The sequence below is a fragment of the Oncorhynchus clarkii genome, chromosome 4 (genome assembly GCF_045791955.1).
Source record: "Oncorhynchus clarkii lewisi isolate Uvic-CL-2024 chromosome 4, UVic_Ocla_1.0, whole genome shotgun sequence".
Lineage (NCBI taxonomy): Eukaryota > Metazoa > Chordata > Actinopteri > Salmoniformes > Salmonidae > Oncorhynchus > Oncorhynchus clarkii.
Window position 1 is genome coordinate 25,145,420 of NC_092150.1, and position 21,411 is coordinate 25,166,830.

Sequence of the window (21,411 nt, forward strand, 5' to 3'; positions counted from 1 at the left end):
TTAGCTAGGCTAGAGATTCGATTTAGGGGTTAGGGTTAAGGTTAGGGGTTAAGGTTAGGGTTAGGAGATAGGGTTAGGATTAGCTAACATAATAAGAAGTTGCAAACTAGCTAAAAAGTAGTAAGTAGTTGCTAATTAGCTAAAATGCTACATTTGTCTATGATGTGATTTGAACACACAACCTTTTGGTTGCAAGACGTTTACATTAAATGCCCACATGCTTATCCATCCCTATTAATTTAAGTGTCACAGATTTACGTCTAGTCTTTGAGGCCAGGCTGGTTTTTCACCTTATCGTGAGACATATTTTTGCCTCTGTACAAATATGAAAGGGGATATGAACGTGTTATCTCGTTGTGAAAACTCTCTGAGGCGTTTATGTAGGCCATCATATCATAGGATATCATCAGCTTAATTGGAGAGCACCACAGGATACAGTTACAGTACACTACTTGCTGCAAGCAGTGAATCTGACAACATCCGTGCTATAGGGGCAATTCCACAATAACAAAGTGACACTGTCAAACAAAAAAAACAAAAAATAATGATGGCAAAGTTAAACAAACCATACAACTCTATGCACAAGGACTACTTTAACAATTTCCCTTGAAAACTGTACAAAAACACATTTAATTGAAGAACAGTGCAGATGCAATGTTTGGTAACAGAATGACAGTTTGTGCTGTCTGCTTTCTAAGGTAATCATTGAAACAAAAATACTTGGAATAGATGTGGGGAAGCTCAGGAGACCTCAGGAGAACCTGTTATGCTGTTCCAAACTCCAGTCTGGAACTTTCATCTCCTCCTCCAACAAGCGTCTCAGCATCAGCCGTCTTGTCAAAGCAGGATGCTTCTTTACAATGCAAATGAGGACAGAATAAGCGGCCACACCAGAAATGAATCAAATGTGTTGTAGTATTGTCCTGACACTTCTATAATAAGATCATCTGTTAGGAAACAATAGAAAAGTTAGAACAAGGGATAATGAATGGTAAAGGATTGTTTTGAGGTCATTTAAGATAATTATTCATTAAAACGTTGTAACTCAAACCAGAGCTGCTGTTCCTTGGCAAACCTAATCAGTTGACTTTTTTCTCTTGTGTTTCTTTTTCACTACTGCTGGCCTGAATGTATGTACCACTTGATGTACTATGCACTACCACAGAACTTCTCCTTCCCCACCATGTACAGGTACCGCCAGATACTGTAGAATAGAGGCTCAGTTCAGTTAGATGAGGTGCACATACACACTTTTGAGATATTTTAAAGATCTATCACACCCTGGACTCACTATTATCAAATCCATTACAGCCTGGTAGTCACAGCAGGCGCTATACCATTCTCTGAATCATACCTGTGCTCAGACAGTAGGAAACCGTTTCTATTTTCAGCTGGTCTTACAAGCTTCGCGTCAATCACTGCTTTTAGTCTTTGGAAAATGTCTTACATTAACTTATGCATCAATTTATCATTTGATCAATCGTGTCTGTCTCTTTCAACTTTAGCTATCATTGTGTAACTATAGGGATACATTTCAAACAGTTCTACATGCTACCTTCAGCAGTAGCTTAAGCTCAGTGTTTCCCCCAGGGGGAGGGGTACATTGCTACTAGTGTTAGCGCAATGACATGCTAGCTGTTCCCATAGACTTCCAGTCATTGAACCAACGACCACTGAAACTTTCATCCTCCCAAAATGATATATCATAAAACCGGCCAATTTCTCTTCTTACTAATGTATTTTCTCATGTAAGCAGTTAATGGTGATAAACATGCTCTGGTGAGTTTGCTTGTGTGTCCTCTTTTACTGTAGTACAAGTAATGTCAGTGAACTCATTCTTAGGCTGTTAGCTACTATTGATTTGCCTCAAATTAATGCATATTACACAGTGTGGGCCTGTGGATAAAGGGGGGGAGGCACTGTTATCAGGTTATCAAACCATTGGCAGTAACCAGAGACCACAGTAGCAGACAGTAGCATCCCCATTCACCTTCCCTCAAGATTCCTATCAGGAGATTTAAACAAAGGCCCTCCAACAATAGCCTTGGCTCCGTGGGCCCCTTCCTTCATACACCTAGTGACTGTTTATTATGCCGTTGCCAAATTAAAAACTATGATCAGCCCTTTGTATTCCCTCTTTGATACTATATGACACATTATTTCAGCAGACGACTCTTACTGTAACAAGACATGAAAAATAGAATATCCAATTCAATCCAATTGCATACAGCGTATCCTCTCACACTCACAGGTCATTGTTTAAAAACAACTGTCTAAGTAAAAGAAAATGTATACAGTATTTCAAAAAGTTGTATCATAATTCACCATTGTTGTTTACAAATTCCAGTGCTTTTCAGTTTTGATAAACTACTGCTAAATTATGATTCTGAGCTGCAAAGATGAGGTTGCCCTTGTCATTGAGCTGTCAGATTATTCTGTTTGTTGCCTATTAGAGACATTTTCAGGGGGAATAAGAGTTAAGGATTTGCCACATCTAGCCTTCAGAAGTTCCCTGGGTGCTTATCAAAGTACAATGGCACATCTTTTCCCATACAGTTGTCCTCACATAGAAGTGAGAGAGGGGAAGAGAGAAGATAATGAATGAAAGTATGGGGGTAATTGAGGAAGAGAGAGGCAGACTGCATTCATGACATGCTCATTAATTGACAGATCTCAAGGCTTGCTTGTTAAATCCATCCATGAATGGCTGTTTATTTGCGTGGCAGCTTCATTCCTCACGTCAGAAGAAATACATTTTGTGTTCAGAGACGAGTCTAGTCTCCTATCAGTACAGTTGAGTTGTAAAGTTGAAATTCCTCTTTCATTGTAATTGAATTGTGTTGGTGTAATCAGCTATACCCATTCCATACAACAACAACAACAAAAACATCTACTGTATGCTATTACCAGTATCACCTTGCATTAACTCAGCCAGTTGAAAGTTGTCTTTGGGGTTTAAAGTGTTGTTGTGACGTAACCTCCTGAAGCAAATGCAATCAACTCAGAGAACCACATACATTACAGTGTTTAGAGATCCTGTTTATTTCCTGCTAGCCGGTAATATTTTATATACTGTATGGCACCAAAACATTAAGGCACCTATGGGTCCATGGGTATTGGAATAAACTACAATATTAACAGTTGTAGATATACCCACCTTAGACATATAGCCTACCATAACAATAGCTGAGAATATTGAATTTGGTTGGAATTGTGGGATTATGTTCATTCAATTTCATCAGGTAACAGTTGATGTCTATAATGGTAAAGCAGCATAGCATATGTCCATAGATGCCTGCATTGTGACTTGATTTTTTCTCTTTATCTTGTTGGACTTTAAATCTTAAAAGCCTGTGTGTGGTAAATGGAAAGTCTACCAGTGTAATGGACCACAATTGGCATGCCTTAGACTCCTGGATTGATGAAGGGGATTTTAACAGCCGCCAATAATATATGGCCTTCAAACACATGCCCTCATAGTGGCACTGATCTCTCATTGAACCACAAAGTCAGCCCAGAGTGTGACAACAACATGTTACTTTGTCACATCCTTTTCATTCGTTACCACCATTTTGGCTGAGCCACTATAGTCAATGCTCTTCACCCTGTGGATATTGATCGGTTGCTAATTAAATGCATATCATGTGACAATTATGGAACCAAAGAGCTTTGTTGACAATATTATCACCATATGGAAAGGGTTGTGTGCTCCCTTGCCAAGTCTTAGCACTACAGAAATGGTCTCTTTACGTACTTCTCTCAATGATTCCTACAGTAACAGACCCAACTAATCTCTGGTCATTTTCTTTGTTATTCCACATTGTTTACAAATCCCCCAAATTAAATTGTCCATAATGGGGAAATTGTTTAATTTTACATATCCTCATGGGTTTCACAAGTTGATCAAATGTAAGATTTGAATTTTCATGATTTTCCTTTGGTATCTCAGTTATTGCATTTATTTGGAGTCAAAAACATTGTGGGAAGGGGTGTGCTAAGCTGGCATATATAATTGTTTTAAGAGGGTCATACATATGGATCATTTAGTTATATGAGGGCACAAGGCGAGACCCAAATACAGACACAGGAGGCAGATGGTTGAGCTCCGATATTTATTATAACAAAAGGGGTAGGTAAAAGGCAGGTCGGGGACAGGTGAGAGTTCATAAACCAGGTGAGAGTCCAAACAGTACCAGGCGATAGGCAGGCTTGAGATCCGGACAGGCAGGGGTTCAGTGATCAGGTCCGAGTCGAAACAGTACACGGGGATAGTCAGACTCGACTTAACAAAACAAGACGAACTGGCACAGAGAGACAGGAAACACGGGGATAAATAGACCAGGGACTAATGGGGAAAACAGGTGACACCTGGAGGTGGGTGGAGACAATCACAAAGACAGGTGAAACAGATCAGGGCATGACAAGTTATTTGATTTTGAATTTTAGGACCCCTTTAGGTATAAAAAAATATATACAGTATGGATTTTAGCCTTTACTACAGAAACACATTGAATAACACATTCATAAATGCGAAAAAGGATATCCCCCAAAAATTATAAGAAGAAACTATCCTCATACTTCCATTTTTTGGGGGGGGTTACCGTCAGATGAGTGACACTAGTGAAGGTCCTAGAGCAAAACGTAGAACACTATCATGTTTGTGAAAATATTCCCTTTCTGTCACGCCCTGACCATAGAGAGCCATTGTTTCTTCATGGTGAAATAGGTCAGGACGTGACTGGGGGTGATCTAGTTTATTTATTTCTATGTGGTGTTCTAAGTTAATTTTCTATGTTGGTAATTGGTATGATTCCCAATTAGAGGCAGCTGGTAATCATTGTCTCTAATTGGGGATCATATTTCAGTAGCTGTTTTCCCCACCTGTGTTTGTGGGATATTGTTTTGTGTTGGTGCATGTGCACCACTTAGTCACGTTTCGTTCTTTCTTTCTTGTTTTGTTTTGCTTAATTTTCACTTAGAAATAAAGATGTGGAACTCAACCTCCGCTGCACCTTGGTCCTTCTCTACACACAGTCGTGACACTTTCCACAGTTTTTAGTCCAAATGGTTTGGACACTATTAAACAGAAGTTGGCACATCATTGGTACCGACACTTCCATTGCAAAAAAAACAGATATTGCTAGCTTAAATTTATGGGTTTTGATGGGAATTTTTTTGTTATGTAATTTAGATTGACGCACCAGTGCGTCAATCAACTCTAGGGGGTTAATAGTAGACACAGACATGCCTTTATACTTAAGCAATAAGGCCCAAGGAGGTGTTGTATATTGCCAAAATACCAGGGCTAAGGGCTGTTCTTTGTACAACACAACGCGGAGTGCCTGGACACAGCGCTTAGCCATCGTATATTGGCCATATACCACAAACCCATGAGGTGCCTTATTACTATTATGAACTGGTTACCAACGTAATTAGAGCAGTAAAAAAAAAAAATTGTAATACACATGGAATACGTTCTGACTGCTGTCAGCCAATCAGTATTCAGGGCTCGAACCAACCAGTTTATAAAATAAACTATTGACTGGACTTTATTTGTGTGAAATTGGGTGTCAATCAGATAAAACTTGGGTATTTTGAAAACCCTCAAGGTTTAAAGGATTAACTCTTGTGTGAGGATCATGTTTTTGTTATTCACCCAATGTTTGCGGGTTTGCTGGACCCATAACATTATTGAGTTTTTAAAACAATACAGGCAAAACAATTTACGTAAAAATACTTAATACTTAGATGTTGAATATTATATGTGTTACAAGCAATATAGACAGCATACATGGTTAATAATTGCCATTTTCCTCTTCTAGATCACATTTATCAGTAAAAGCGCTATTTTTTAAATGTATTTTTTATAAATAATAAATATAATCAAGACATGGGTAGAATAAATCATGTTAATCTTGAACAAATATAAATGAAAGAAGTTTTTCATCACTATTGATGTATATTTCTTTGAACTGAACAATTTGGAAGGACAAATTTTACATACAGTATTTTATGTAACCTGCTTCAGTCTGCTTTCCACCAGACACTGGGAGATGAGTTCGCCTTTCAGCAGGATAATAACCTAAAACACAATGTCAAATCTACACTGGAGTTGCTTACCAAGAAGACAGTGAATGTTCCTTAGTGGCCGAGTTACATTTTTTACTTCAATCTACTTGAAAATCTATGGCAAGGCCTGAAAATGTTTGTCTAGCAATGATCAACAACCAATTTGACAGAACTTGAAGAATTTTGAAAATAATAATGGGCAAATATTGTACAATCCAGGTGTGGAAAGACTCACAGCTGTAATCACTGCCTTAGGTGCTTCGAGAAAGTTTTGACCCAAGGCTGTGAATACTTACGTAAATGAGACATTTTCAATAAATAATAAAATATTTATAATAGCATGTTTTCACTTAGTCATTATAGGGTATTGTGTGTAGATGGGTGAATTTTTTTTTTTTCTAAGTCAAGTGGTATGAATATTTCCTGAAGGCACTGTAAGCCAATGTCTCTACATACACACTAAAATGCTGTAATATTTTAGTGTTACAGCATTTCCCCGTCCCTGGACATGTACACACACACACACACACACACACACACACACACACACACACACACACACACACACACACACACAGCATTAACAATAGGAGAATCACAGGGATATCCTGCAAGGTAAATGTTTATATTTTCACACTATTTGTTCCACGATTCTGTTTGATCCATTGAATGCAGGGCCCTCATTTGTGTACCGGTTTCCATGAATAGGGGATGTTTGCTGGAGTAACCACCGATAAATCCATGATTATCGAAAACTTCAACAAGCATTTCTCAACGGCTAGCCATGCCTTCCGCCTGGCTACTCCAACCTCGGCCAACAGCCCCCCCCCCCCCGCAGCTACTCGCCCAAGCCTCTCCAGGTTCTCCTTTACCCAAACCCAGATAGCAGATGTTCTGAAAGAGATGCAAAACCTGGACCCGTACAAATCAGCTGGGCTTGACAATCTGGACCCTCTATTTCTGAAACTATCTGCCGCCATTGTCGCAACCCCTATTACCAGCCTGTTCAACCTCTCTTTCATATCGTCTGAGATTTCCAAGGATTGGAAAGCTGCTGTAGTCATCCCCCTCTTCAAAGTGGGAGACACCCTGGACCCAAACTGTTACAGACCTATATCCATCCTGCCCTGCCTATCTAAGGTCTTCGAAAGCCAAGTCAACAAACAGGTCACTGACCATCTCGAATCCCACCGTACCTTCTCCGCTGTGCAATCTGGTTTCCGAGCCGGTCACGGGTGCACCTCAGCCACGCTCAAGGTACTAAACGATATCATAACCGCCATCGATAAAAGACAGCACTGTGCAGCCGTCTTCATCGACCTTGCCAAGGCTTTCGACTCTGTCAATCACCATATTCTTATCGGCAGACTCAGTAGCCTCGGTTTTTCTGATGACTGCCTTGCCTGGTTCACCAACTACTTTGCAGACAGATTTCAGTGTGTCAAATCGGAGGGCATGCTGTCTGGTCCTCTGGCAGTCTCTATGGGGGTGCCACAGGGTTCAATTCTCGGGCCGACTCTTTTCTCTGTATATATCAATGATGTTGCTCTTGCTGCGGGCGATTCCCTGATCCACCTCTACGCAGACGACACCATTCTATATACTTCCGGCCCGTCCTTGGACACTGTGCTATCTAACCTCCAAACGAGCTTCAATGCCATACAACACTCCTTCCGTGGCCTCCAACTGCTCTTAAACGCTAGTAAAACCAAATGCATGCTTTTCAACCGTTCGCTGCCTGCACCCGCACGCCTGACTAGCATCACCACCCTGGATGGTTCCGACCTTGAATATGTGGACATCTATAAGTACCTAGGTGTCTGGCTAGACTGTAAACTCTCCTTCCAGACTCATATCAAACATCTCCAATCGAAAATCAAATCTAGAGTCGGCTTTCTATTCCGCAACAAATCCTCCTTCACTCACGCCGCCAAACTTACCCTAGTAAAACTGACTATCCTACCGATCCTCGACTTCGGCGATGTCATCTACAAAATTGCTTCCAACAGTGCCATCCGTTTTGTCACTAAAGCACCTTATACCACCCACCACTGCGACCTGTATGCTCTAGTCGGCTGGCCCTCGCTACATATTCGTCGCCAGACCCACTGGCTCCAGGTCATCTACAAGTCCATGCTAGGTAAAGCTCCGCCTTATCTCAGTTCACTGGTCACGATGGCAACACCCACCCGTAACACGCGCTCCAGCAGGTGTATCTCACTGATCATCCCTAAAGAAAACACCTAATTTGGCCGCTTTTCGTTCCAGTTCTCTGCTGCCTGTGACTGGAACGAATTGCAAAAATCGCTGAAGTTGGAGACTTTTATCTCCCTCACCAACTTCAAACATCTGCTATCTGAGCAGCTAACCGATCGCTGCAGCTGTACATAGTCTATCGGTAAATAGCCCACCCATTTTTACCTACCTCATCCCCATACTGTTTTTATTTATTTACTTTTCTGCTCATTTGCACACCAATATCTCTACCTGTACATGACCATCTGATCATTTATCACTCCAGTGTTAATCTGCCAAATTGTAATTATTCGCCTACCTCCTCATGCCTTTTGCACACAATGTATATAGACTCTCCTTTTTTTCTACTGTGTTATTGACTTGTTAATTGTTTACTCCATGTGTAACTCTGTGTTGTCTCTTCACACTGCTATGCTTTATCTTGGTCAGGTCGCAGTTGCAAATGAGAACTTGTACTCAACTAGCCTACCTGGTTAAATAAAGGTGAAATAAAATTAAAATAAATAAAACAGCGGCTCCTCTATTGCCTGTGTCTGTTTGTCAGCCAGCTGCATGCAAATCATTTGTGACTGGCTGGCTGGCTATGAGGAGAGTAAAGCTCCTTGTTGTACTTAATAACTTTCATTAGGAAAGGTAGGACGTCTGAAAAAGACAAGCAGAGTACTAGTGTTATTCCGTCCCCCTCTTGCTGGCACTCTCTGCTGGAGGGGAGATGCAACCCACAGGCTGGTAGTAGGATAGAAAGAACAGGTGCATCTGCTGGTTGGCTGGGATAAGGGATAAGGTTTGCTATTCCATTATACATATTTAATTTAAGGTCCAATGCCAGACATTTTTATCTCAATATCAAATCATTTCTGGGTAACAATTAATGATTGTTTTCAATAACAAAAAGCTTTTTAGCAAAGGGCAATTTCTCAAGGAAGAATTTTGCCAGGAATGTTATTGGCTGTTATTGGCAGAGAGGTTTAGAACTCTCTTTCATAGACAAATAGACAAAAAACCAAGCCATGAGGTTATAGGGAATTGTCTGTTGAGCGCCGAGACAGGATTGGGTTGAGGCACAGATCTGGGGAAGGGTACCAAAACATATCTGCAGCATTGAAGGTTCTAAGAACACAGTGGTCTCCATCATTCTGAAATGGAAGAAGTTTGGAATCACTAAGAATCTTCCAAGAGCTGGCCACCCGGCCAAACTGAGCAATCGGGGGAGAAGTAGTGGCAGTATCATGCTGTGGGGATGTTTTTCAGCGGCAGGGACTGGGAGACTAGTCAGGATTGAGAGAAAGATGAATGGAGCAAAGTACAGAAAGATCCTTGATGAAAACCTGCTCCGGAGCCCTCAGGAACTCAGACTGGGGCAAATGTTCATCTTCCAACAGGACAACAACCCTAATCACACAGCCAAGACAACGGAGGAGTGACCTCGGGATAAGTCTCTGAATGATCTTGAGTGGCCCAGCCAGAGCCCGGACTTGAACCCGATTTGAGAGACCTGAAAATATTTCTGTAGCGACACTCCCCATCCAACCAGACTGAGAGGATCTGTAGAGAAGAATGGGAGAAACTCCCAAAGTACAGGTGTGCCAAGCTTGTAGTGTCATACCCAAGACTTGAGGCTGTAATCACTGCTAAAGGTGCTTCAACAAAGGACTGAGAAAAGGTTCTGAATACTTATGTAAATGTATATTGAATTTTTTTTACAAACATTTCTTAAAACCTGTTTTTGCTTTGTCACTATGGAGTATTGTGTAGATTGATGAGTAATTTATTTAACCATTTTAGAATAAGGCTGTAAGGTAACAAAATGTGGAAAAAGTCAAGGGGTCTGAATACTTTATGAATGCACTATAGTACACAGAAAATCTGTTTTTTGATTTCACTGGGACTTAAAAAAAATACAACCAACATTGAGCACTAGTCATTTGAAATATTTTGAGACAATTAAATTATACAGTGGTGAAGATACATTTATTTAACTTGTATTTACTTAGATATTGGCTACATAGAAAACACGTGTGAATTTAATTACTATTATATTTTTTTTCACGTGTAGTTTTCACATAGAGTCAGACACGTTGTTGTTGGACACGTGTGAAGTTTTACATGTACACTTTTCCGCACATGTGACATTTTGTCACGTTCTGACCTTAGTTCCTTTTTTATGTCTTTGTGTTAGGTTGGTCAGGGCGTGAGTTGGGGTGGGTAGTCTATGTTCTTTTTTCTAGGTTGTTATATTTCTATGTGTTTGGCCTAGTATGGTTCTCAATCAGAGGCAGGTGTCATTCGTTGTCTCTGATTGAGAATCATACTTAGGTAGCCTGTTTTCCCATTTTGAGTTCTGGGTGATTAATTTCTGTTTAGTTTCTGTTCACCTGGCAGAACTGTTTCGTTTTCTCTTCGCTATTATTTTGTGTAGTGTTCAGTTGGTTCAATTAAAACATGACGAACACTGACCACGCTGCATTTTGGTCCTCCTCTCCTTCCACCAACGAGAAGCGTTACACATTTTATTCACATGTTTATATTTCACATGATTATTTTTCAACACTTCCAGCTACATCTGGTCTCCCATCCAGGGACCGACCCTGCTAAACTTCAGAGATAAACCAGCAGTGGGATGCAGGGTGCTATGTTGCTGGAATTAATGTGCCAAAACTTGCAGCTGGAAAAAAGGCAGCGAAAGTGTTGGCCAGGGTAGCATAACCAAAGATAGGGATTCATTTCAAATGTATGTGCTCTCGCATTTAAAAAGGATTTCCTTACAATATTTTGTTTCACTATCAATACTTTTGGAATCATGTTTTGCTTTCAATATCACTATTTTTGTTTGCAATACTAAGAATGTTGTTCTTGACTATTACTCTATTAAAGGTGTTTCAAGTGGCAATACTTAATTGAAATATTAACAAAGTCTTCTCCCCGACATAGTTTTCGTAAAAAACTGAGGGATGGGGCTGGAGAAAGCAACCACTCACAAATCCATGGACTACACTATGGATGCAAGGACTTCCATGATACCAAAATTGTAGTTTTAACCATGTTTTTAGGCTATACAGTGTTTGTTTACATTTACTTTGTTTTACAAACATTGTAGTAAATGTTGAGTTTTCTTCCATGGGAAACTACACTTTCACATGTGGAATTGCAAGATCACATGTGAAAATCAATCACATGAAACTGCAAATTAGATTTGCACATGTGATTTGTTTTTCAAATGTGATTGAGTTTCACATGTGGATTTGTTTTTAAATGTGAAATGGTAAATGTGAACGTTTTTGACAAGCGAAACCGCTAAATTTCCCATGTGAAACTGTAATTCACATTTGAGGTGAAAACATGTTATTCTTCTCACGTGAAAAAGTGTTGTTAACAGGTGAACTCAAATGCAATATATTTGAAAATATGGTTTTACATGTGAAATCTAACCTCGACATGTAAAAACAGCTATTTCACATGTGAAGTGTACTAAAAAATATATTTTTTAAGGGTACATATTTTAGTAACAGTAAGACCTGTCTGAATAAACCTTTGACTTGGCCTAGTTCTTCTTGCTGTTTTTATTAATCATACTCAGCAAACTGAGCTTCTCTTTCTGTCACTAAATATCCTCTTATATTGGAGATGTCCTGAGTGGTTCAAGATTCTTGACTCATAGATGAATTTATAGTATACTTTCAATTATGTGATCTTGTCAGTGAGCACACTTGTCTATTAAGGACCCATTGTTTTTCTGCACTTTTTCCATCCTTTTTCTGGCAATTTTTTTCCCTACCATGTTGCATAATATAGCTGTCCTGTAATTGTGTGATTAGTAATCCTTTGTAAGTCTATTTCCTGATAGTGGCTTATGTCCTGTCTGTCATAATTTCGTTATGTGGAGGTCCCAGTATGGTAAGCTGTTCTTCAGACTCTTAGCCTTGAGCCCCACCATTGGATTTCAACCCAGGTAGCTCATTAATTCAGCTAGCTTAATCACCTAGGTGGATAGTCAGTGGTGAGGCTGAGGGGAGAGGAGAGCACGTCTCACTGGGTTTCTATTTAGGACACAGGTCACCTTGTCTACACTTGTTAGATTGACAAAACACATTGTGCTGTTTTCTCCTCGACCACCAGGGTCAAAGGTGGATACTTGATTAGTTTCCGACTACAAATTCACTTTCCTCTACCATAACTAAACCACTTATAATAATTCACATGAAGGCTGGGAGCAGTGAGGTAAATGTCAGTTTGGGTTGTAGTAGGTATGATGTGTGTGCTTGTGAAATGCAGGTCGCAGACGAGGGTCACATTACAATGAAAGAATAGTGTTATTGTACTCCCCTGGCAGAATGCTCCAATTTGTAGCTAGTTGTTGGGTATGGTATTATGTTTGCATAATATCAATGTGATAGGACTCAATTATGCATTTCACACACTCTGTCCATGCATTGGAAGTAGCACTGGGCCGGAAGTTTAGTCTTATCTTTGGCATGATTTTTTGTAAACTTTCTAGAGAGCTCATACAGTATCATACAGCTCTCTGGTGTTCACCTTTTCTTTTGAAATGTGATCAGATGTGTCTTTTCAGTAACAATGGAGAAGGGAGGCTAGCTACTCTACAGCCTGGTATCTTAGCCAGCTTGGGACGCCTCTTTGTTATCTGCCCAGCAGAGAGAACACTCTTTATTATCATCAGACATTGATAAGGACAGGCCTCACCATGTGTCCACTCGCTTACAAAAGCAAACTGATACCTCTGAGCTATGTGTCTCTTTGGTACCTGCATTTGGGCTTGTCAAACACTTCTGACAGAGATCAGAAGGACCATCCATATCTGCAGCTAAAGAGAATCAGGAGCCAGGCTGTTCTTTATCTTCTACCTGCCACTCCCTTATTTACCCTTTAAAAAAAAGATGATGTTACATTTGCAGTTTCACATGTGAAATGGCTGTTGTCACATGTTGAGGTAAAATTTCAAATTGAAACCATATTTTCACATGGATCACATTTTGAGTTCACATGTTAACACCTTTTCACATGTGAAGAGAATAATATGTTTTCACCATACATGTGAATTAACGGTTTCACATGTCAAAAACATTCACATCTGAGAATCGGATATGCAGTTTCACATGTGAAAAAGAGCTTCACATGTGAAAATCACACTTTCCCACGCGAATTGCAAGTTCACATGTGAAAAACAATCACATGTAAAAATCGAAATGTTCAGTTTTTACGTGAAAAACTTTCACGTGATTGTTTTTCACATGTGAACTTGCAAATCCACATGTGAAAGTGAAAATCGAATTTGCAGTTTCACTCGAAAGAAAACTCTGCATTTACTCCAATGTTTGTAAACAAAGTAAATGTAAACGAAGATTGTATACCCTAAAAACATGGAAAAAATTATAATTCAGTCCTTGCAGCCATAGCATAGTCTATGGATTTAAGTGTGGTTACATTTCTCCAGTCCCATCCCTCAGCTTTTTATGAAACCATGGCGGAGAGCAGACTTTGTTAATGTTTCAAATAAGGATTGCCACTTGAAACAACTTTATTAGAGTAATAGTGTTATTATATGGTGCAATCCTCTAGTGCGAGTTACTTTGGTGACAATAATATCAAGCAAAACATCGAGATCAACATTCTTAGCATTTTAAACAAAAACAACGATATTGAAAGCAAAACATAAACCCAAAAGTATCGATAGCAAAACAAAACATTGCAAGTAATTACTTTTGAAATGCAAGAGAAAATGAATTATAAATGGATGTAAAAAAGTATAATATTCAGTAAAAAAATAAAAAATAATAATATAAAATGCCACCCTCTTTCCTGCAATTTTCCCTATCTTTTGTTATGTTATCTTGGCCTTTGCTTTCGCTAGATTTTTTCCAGTTTCAAGTTTTGGTACATTCATTTTAGCAACATAGCACCCTGCATCCTACTGCTGATTTTCTTTGGATGTTAAGCAGAGTCTGTCCTGGATGGGAGACCAGATGTAGCTGGAAGTAGTAAAAAGGTTTTGTACGAGTATTCATTTTCTGCTTGGAGATGGGTATACGTAACTCCAGTGCTCTGCACCTCACCGGATGCCACTCCTCATCACAGATCATACTTTGATGTCATCATGCAGTGCACCAGAGCACTGAGACAGACCTGTATGAAACACCAAGACTCAATTCACAAAGTGTCACCTCACATTTCCTGAGCCACCGTGTCGCCAAGGATCAAATGCAGTAGAGTAGTGCCATTTAAGGCTAGGTATACCGAGGCAGGAAGAAACAAGCAGCTGGATGTGATGCGGCCTGTTTGTTTAATAGTAGATGGTGGTGTAGTCAATTCTGTCACTGTATTACTGTTAATCTCAGTTATGTGCACAAGAAGTGGTAGTATTGCTGCTCTTTACGACCGTCAGTTTGATCACTTGGTTTATTTATGATATCCTCCAGCTGACAGGAAGAAATAAAATGTATCTACTCTTTGAAGGAAAATCCACAGGCTATAATGGAATTGTCAAGTTTGTAGTGGAGCCTGAACCAGGAAAATAAAAGTTGCTCAGAAACACGGAATGGCACGCACATTTTTTTGAACAACATGTGTATGTTAGGCCCTGTCCTTCACTTCCTGGTCCATAAAATAAGTGCTAAGCCTCTTTTAGTCTGTCTCTTCTTTATCCCCCTCAGCGGCGAGTATTTAAATATGTCAATTTAAACAGATAAAGCTGTGCAGGAGTTCCTAATGTGTTTAATCTCCCAGGGCCTTCCAATAGGCCTAGTTCCTTCAACTCAGAACATGTTCATATTGAAGCCTAATCTGACTCATCTGTACACACTAATCCCTGAGAAGGCATGCAAACTCTTTTCATGCTCAATGAGAAAGGTCATTGGCTGAATGGGTGTGGAGCAGCTCCAAGATGTTGAAACAAAGATATTCTGCAGCCTGTGTTCACTCAAACGGTGAGGAGGAAAGACTGTTCTGGCCCTTCTCAATTTGTCAGCTAAAGAATAGTAAAGTGAAGAGTATTTTATTGTGACGACAGTACATTTTTCCCTCGTTTGCGTTTTCTCTACTCCACAGTGCCAAATAATGTTAAAGGTAGCAAAATGTCTCTCTACAAGAGAGAGGTGTACATCTCCTTTAGTTTATTTAATTTCTAAATCCTCCCTAACGTGACCTGGTTAACCCAGTGTCTGTAAACATGACTGTGGCTCTCAGTCAAACCAATCTGACGGTCACATGCATCACCAATGCACCGCTTAAATGTCACTGCAGACTACTGAGTGTTTTCAAACACAGCAGCCGCTGTTCTAAGACCTTATCTCAGCACAGTCAAGATATAGAACACAGGAATGACGGATGACATAGACAGATGTCTACTTCTTTATTCATGTATTTTATCAGTGTAATTTCTGTCAGTTGCTAATGTGATGTAGCCTGCCACGTCCTGGTTTCTCCTGGTTTTTCCTGGGTTTCCTGCAGTACAGTCCTCCTCAGGCAGATTTACTAGTGTGTCGACAGGGTCAGCAGTGCCCGCTTTGACATGGCTGATCGCTGCCAGACAGATGGAAGGAGCCAGCCAGCCCCCAGCCAGAGCTGAGGTCAAGGGGTCAGGAATTTTGGCTTAACTGGCACTCAGCCACTCACACATCAGGACTGCTGTGAGAGGAGGAAGAGGCTTAATTTTTGGCTATGAAAATGCACTGTATTGACAGTACATGAGCATACAGACTCCTGTCATCATGTTTATAGACTTTAATGTTGTAATATTCATTCATAACTAACTTTTGTAGCAGAGTAAGCCATAGAAAGAATATTGATGGCATTTCCACAAAAAAGGTGTACGTTTACGTTTTTTTTGTTGAAACACCATGTATGAGTTTTATAACAGTTGACCTCATCCTCCATAAGAATGTAGATTGTTGTGTCAGAATTTGGGTTGGGCGGTATCCAGATTGTCATACCTTAATACCGTTCCTGTACCAAACCGGGGTATACAGTATTAACACAAGGGGTGCTATTTCTTCCAAACGTAAAAAAACGAACATTTATTTAGATTTTTTTTTTACACAAAACAAACTTAAGCAGCAGGGATTTGATCAATGATTGATTGTTTCTGATTGTTTTTTGATCTTGCAAATCCACTCAACTAGCAAGTTAGAAAACCAAATGCATAGTTACATTTTTTTTATTTAACTAGGCAAGTCAGTTAAGAAGAAATTCTTATTTACGATGACGGCCTACCCTGGCCAAACCCAGACGACGCTGGGCCAATTGTGCGCCACCCTATGGGACTCCCAATTACGGCCAGAGGTGATGAAGCTTGAATTCAAACCAGGGACTGCAGTGACACCTCTTGCACTGAGATTCAGTGCATTAGACCACTGCGCCACTCAGGAGCCAGATAGGTTGTTTTTGTTCTTTCTTCGGGATATTTCTCTTGTTTTCAATGAAGCTCTCATTTGAGGCTTGACAGCATCTAAACGTTTCATAACATGAAAATACTGAGTTTTGGTTCAACTTATGTTTGCAGGTTTTAAAAATGATTTGTAAAGCGTTGCTCAATCCAACCAACCCTGTATCACATAAACAGCAAGTGGCAGAGGAGAACAGATGTAACTGAATGTGTAAAGTAATATCTTATTTCCTATGTAGAAATCCTCTCATCAATACGGGAATTCTGACTAGGCAGACTAGTGCTACGCCACTGCCATAGCTTAACTACCAAACAAATTATCTCCAGCTCAGGGCTCCAACTCCAGAAATAAAAGCTTCTCCCAAGTGGGTGTGACACCTACTCCCGTTGCCTACTGCACTGCTGTTTTCCTAGTTAAATAAAGGTTAAATACAATAACAAAAATTGGCAGATACATTGTTAAAAAGGCCCAACAGTAAACAGCATTGATTATCACTTGAGCACAGGTACAGTATATCCATAAGGACTAGGGATGGGCATTTTAAATTATTTTACTAGTCAAAATGCCCCAATAATGCCTCTTGACTCTCTTGACCAATCAAAATGATACAAATGCCAATGGCAGAAGGAAACAACGGACAGACTGTTTGTCTTCACTAGTTTTGGCTAACAGCAACAGTGAAAGAGAAGTCTGATTTTCGCAATGATAGAACTGATTCTGATGCAAAGCAGTTCTCTGGTGAGTATTTTTCATTGATCTGTGTCAGGTCTCTGTTAGGTGCGCGCTTGAAATTGTTATTTTGAGTGGGGAAAATAGCATACCGATGTCAGGGCAGACTGGAGGGCTAAATGGCCAGCCAGTAGCTGAATGCAGCATTATAAAAACTAAGTTCAAAAGTTTGTTGTTTTATTAAATTAAGAATTTCAAATGTCATGGTATATCCTTGTAGGTAAATATGTCACAATGATCATTTAAATTGAATTAGATAAAGCTTTTTCATTGTTAAAATAGGCCTAAAAAATATTCTACAAAAATTAACACACTCATGTAATCGAATACTAACATTCGTTCTGATATTCAATTCATCGATTGACTGTGCCCATCCCTAATTATGACAGCTCTTCCTTAACACACGGCGAACAACGACTTTGAGATTTTAATGATGCAAACAACTAAAGTCCCATGCTCAGGCTCACTAATTAAGCAGGCACTGCAAGATGTTGGCTAATTGATTACGTCCTATGATCAAATGACAAAAGAAGAAAGCAACAATGTCTAAATATGCAGAAACCCCCCCACTCACCTCCCTCTGCGCTACAGTGGTTTTTAACCCCATTCTCCATCATTCTGTGGAGAGAGCCAAGTTCAACACCATGCAAGACAATGAACGATGCATTTCAGAAAAATGCCAAAGGGTTATGTGCCTCATATCCTTTCTTTTTCTGAGGAACAGACATGCAGAATGTTTATCAGCCCATGCCTGCATAATACAGCAGGACACAATCCACTGATTTTAACCCAGCCATACAGATAAGGTATGGGCCCCTGAGTGGCGCAGGGGTCTAAGGCACTGCATCTCAGTGCTAGAGGCGTCACTACAGACACCCCGGTTTGATTCTAGGCTGTATCACAACCGCCCGTGACTGGGAGTCCCATAGTGCGGCGCACAATTGGCCCAGCGTCGTCTGGGTTTGGTCGGTGTAGGCCGTCAGTGTAAATAAGAATTTGTTCTTAACTGACTTGCCTACTTAAATAAAGTTAAAAAAGTTATAATAATAATAATAAAGTACTTGGTGATCTAATGGGACTGGAACCACCACTAAGGAGTCTGAAGCATCTTGCACTCACAAATCACTCTCAGATGACCCATATCGCTTTTAGGCCTATTGACATGTAGATCAATTTAGAGATGTCGTCATGATCTGCAGGGCCCTCATCATCTATAGAAGTGACCATTCTTTGCCTGGTGAATTTAATTCGGAAGAAATTAACTTGAATGGCAACGTGTCAGATATGGAGTGTATGTGGTGATCAAGGCCTCTGAGCAGGGTCTTTATTTGTGCTTTGTCACCGATTACCCCCTGTGCAGAGCAGAGCTCTAGTCAGAGCCCGGCTCTTAAGAGTCTCTCTGTCTCTCTCTCTGTTTAATTACCTTCCCTGTCTGCTGTTACCACCAGCTCCATAATTACATGTGCATTTGAAATGTGGGCCTCGTGTTTTGAACCACTGATTCTGGATGTGACATCCCTAACACATATTATTAAGAGGAATAACACGGCTTCAGCTGATTGTAGTTATTAATTAGCATTTGTTGCCATATAGGTCAAGAGGAAACACATTTTCATCACATGTATCACATGTATTTCAAACATTTAATATATTTTTTTTAAATAAAAAGTGGCTATTTGTGTAGGTTAGTACTTTTGCTCCCTGTGAGTAGTTCTGTATCAACAAGGGATTAACACTTCTTAGGGCTAGGGTCTATTTTCCTCAATTTCCGCCTGACTGACGTGCCCAGAGTAAACTGCCTGTTACTCGGGCCTAGAAGCCAGGACATGCATATAATTGGTGGCATTGGATAGAAAACACTTTGAAGTTTGTAGAAATGTTAAAATAATGTATGAGACTATCACACAATGGATAGGGTAGGTGAAAATCCAAAGAATTATTATTATTTTTTTCAGATCACAGCCTTTTATAATGGAAAGCTGTGGGTCCTATGCAATTCTTGCTCCTAGATTGCAATTCATATGAGCTCCACTAGATGTGAAACAGTCTTTGTTCAAGGTTTCAGGCTTGTTTCTTCCAAAACGATTAAGAATTTGGAGTTTTGGTACAAAGAGTCTCAGTGGAAAATCAGTTTGTTCACGCGTGGCAGAGGACGCATGCAAATTTTACTTTTCTATTGAACATACTTCTTTCCGTATGAAATATTATAGTTTATTTACATTTCAGGGTACCTGAGGATCAAATAGAAATGTAGTTTGACTTGTTTGAACAAAGTCAAACTTTGCTACTTTAGCAGTAGCATTTTGGATTTCTTTGTCTGCATGTTGAACGGGTGGATTACTGAAATCGATCGTGCCAACGAAGGTTAAACGGACATTTTGAGATATAAAGAAGGATTTTATCTAACAAAACAACCATTTGTGTTGTAGCTAGGACCCTTGGGATTGCAAACAGAGGAAGATTTTCCAAAGTAAGGGATTTATTTAATCGCTATTTGTGATTTTATGAAGCCTGTGCTGGTTGAAAAATGTTTTGATGTGGGGCGCCGTCCTGAAACAATCGCATGGTATGCTTTCACTGTAAAGCCTATTGTAAATCGGACAACACAGTTAGATTAACAATAATTTAAGCTTTTAAATTATATAAGATACTTGTCTGTTCATAAATGTTTAATATTACGATTATTTATTTGAATTGCGCACACTCCAATTTCACCGGATGTGGTCGACAGGCGTCCCGCTAGCCGGATGCCTATCCCTAAGACAACAAAAAAGCAATGTGTTATTGACAGTTCATCTGCTATTCAGAGAGAGAAGGTTAAAATATGTTTGTTCCTGTGCTTTTCTGAGAAATGCAACACAATGCTTTCAAACGTGTGCTTCTCCACTGGCAAACTGATACTAAGAGCTAATATGAATTATTTACTGCTTGTGGACTTTCTTCTTTGGTTGTGGCAGGAAGCTTCCTGCTTGAGTGAACAATACCTTCACGCCCAAACCCTTTATACTTTAGAGTCACAATGTGCCAACACGAAACAGAGCAGTGATTTAAATACAGAGGCAGCAGACATACAGTAGTACGGCATCAATAGATGGTGACTATTTGAGAGATATTTCTCATTCACGTCTAAATCACCCTATTTAATGAGAACCTGGGTCATTTCACTCAATTTCCTCTCAGTGTCTGACCGATTCCTACTGTGACACATTTCCCCCCATAACTCTTGAAGGACGTGGGGACATGCTGCACAGATATGTCATACAGTATGTTCCAGAATAGGCTGTTCATTTCCTCTGTCTTCAGTGGCTGTGCCTTTTGAGAGAGAGGGAGAGAGAGTGAGGCTGGAGTATAGGACCACCCAGGCTCACTCTGTCTCATAAAAACAGGAGGAGAAAGTCCTCTAGCAGAGGCTGCTGCTTCTGTAATGTCTTCTTGCTCGTTATTAGAGGATGGAGCAGTGAGCGACATGCTTGCTCTTTTTACCAAGTGACACCTGCTGTATTTTTGTGTTTCTATGGGGGGGGGGTTAGAATACATTTTGTTTAGTGATTTACTATATATTATGGTTGGACATAATATATAGCATTAATAATATATGGTATCCTGACCACGTTGTTAAACAAGCTCACCTCAATGTCAGGACATTGCTAGACAGCACACAATGCGTATTCTCTGTCCATCTATACAGGCCATACTGAGATTCGGGATCACAGGGATCTATACGACAATGCCTTTAAGCCTGTGACACAGAAGTACATTCTCAGATTTCTGTTATTATTTTTAAAAATTGTCACAGTTATAATTATTTTGACTCTGATGCAGTTTGTTTCACAAGCACATTATCATATGTGCTGGCCAGGGTGTGTTGTGAAACTCATCTCTTTGGCATGCCCCTGGCCTCCATTATAGAATATCACTACTTCTTTGTCACTGTATGGAGGACTATTCTATGGAGGAC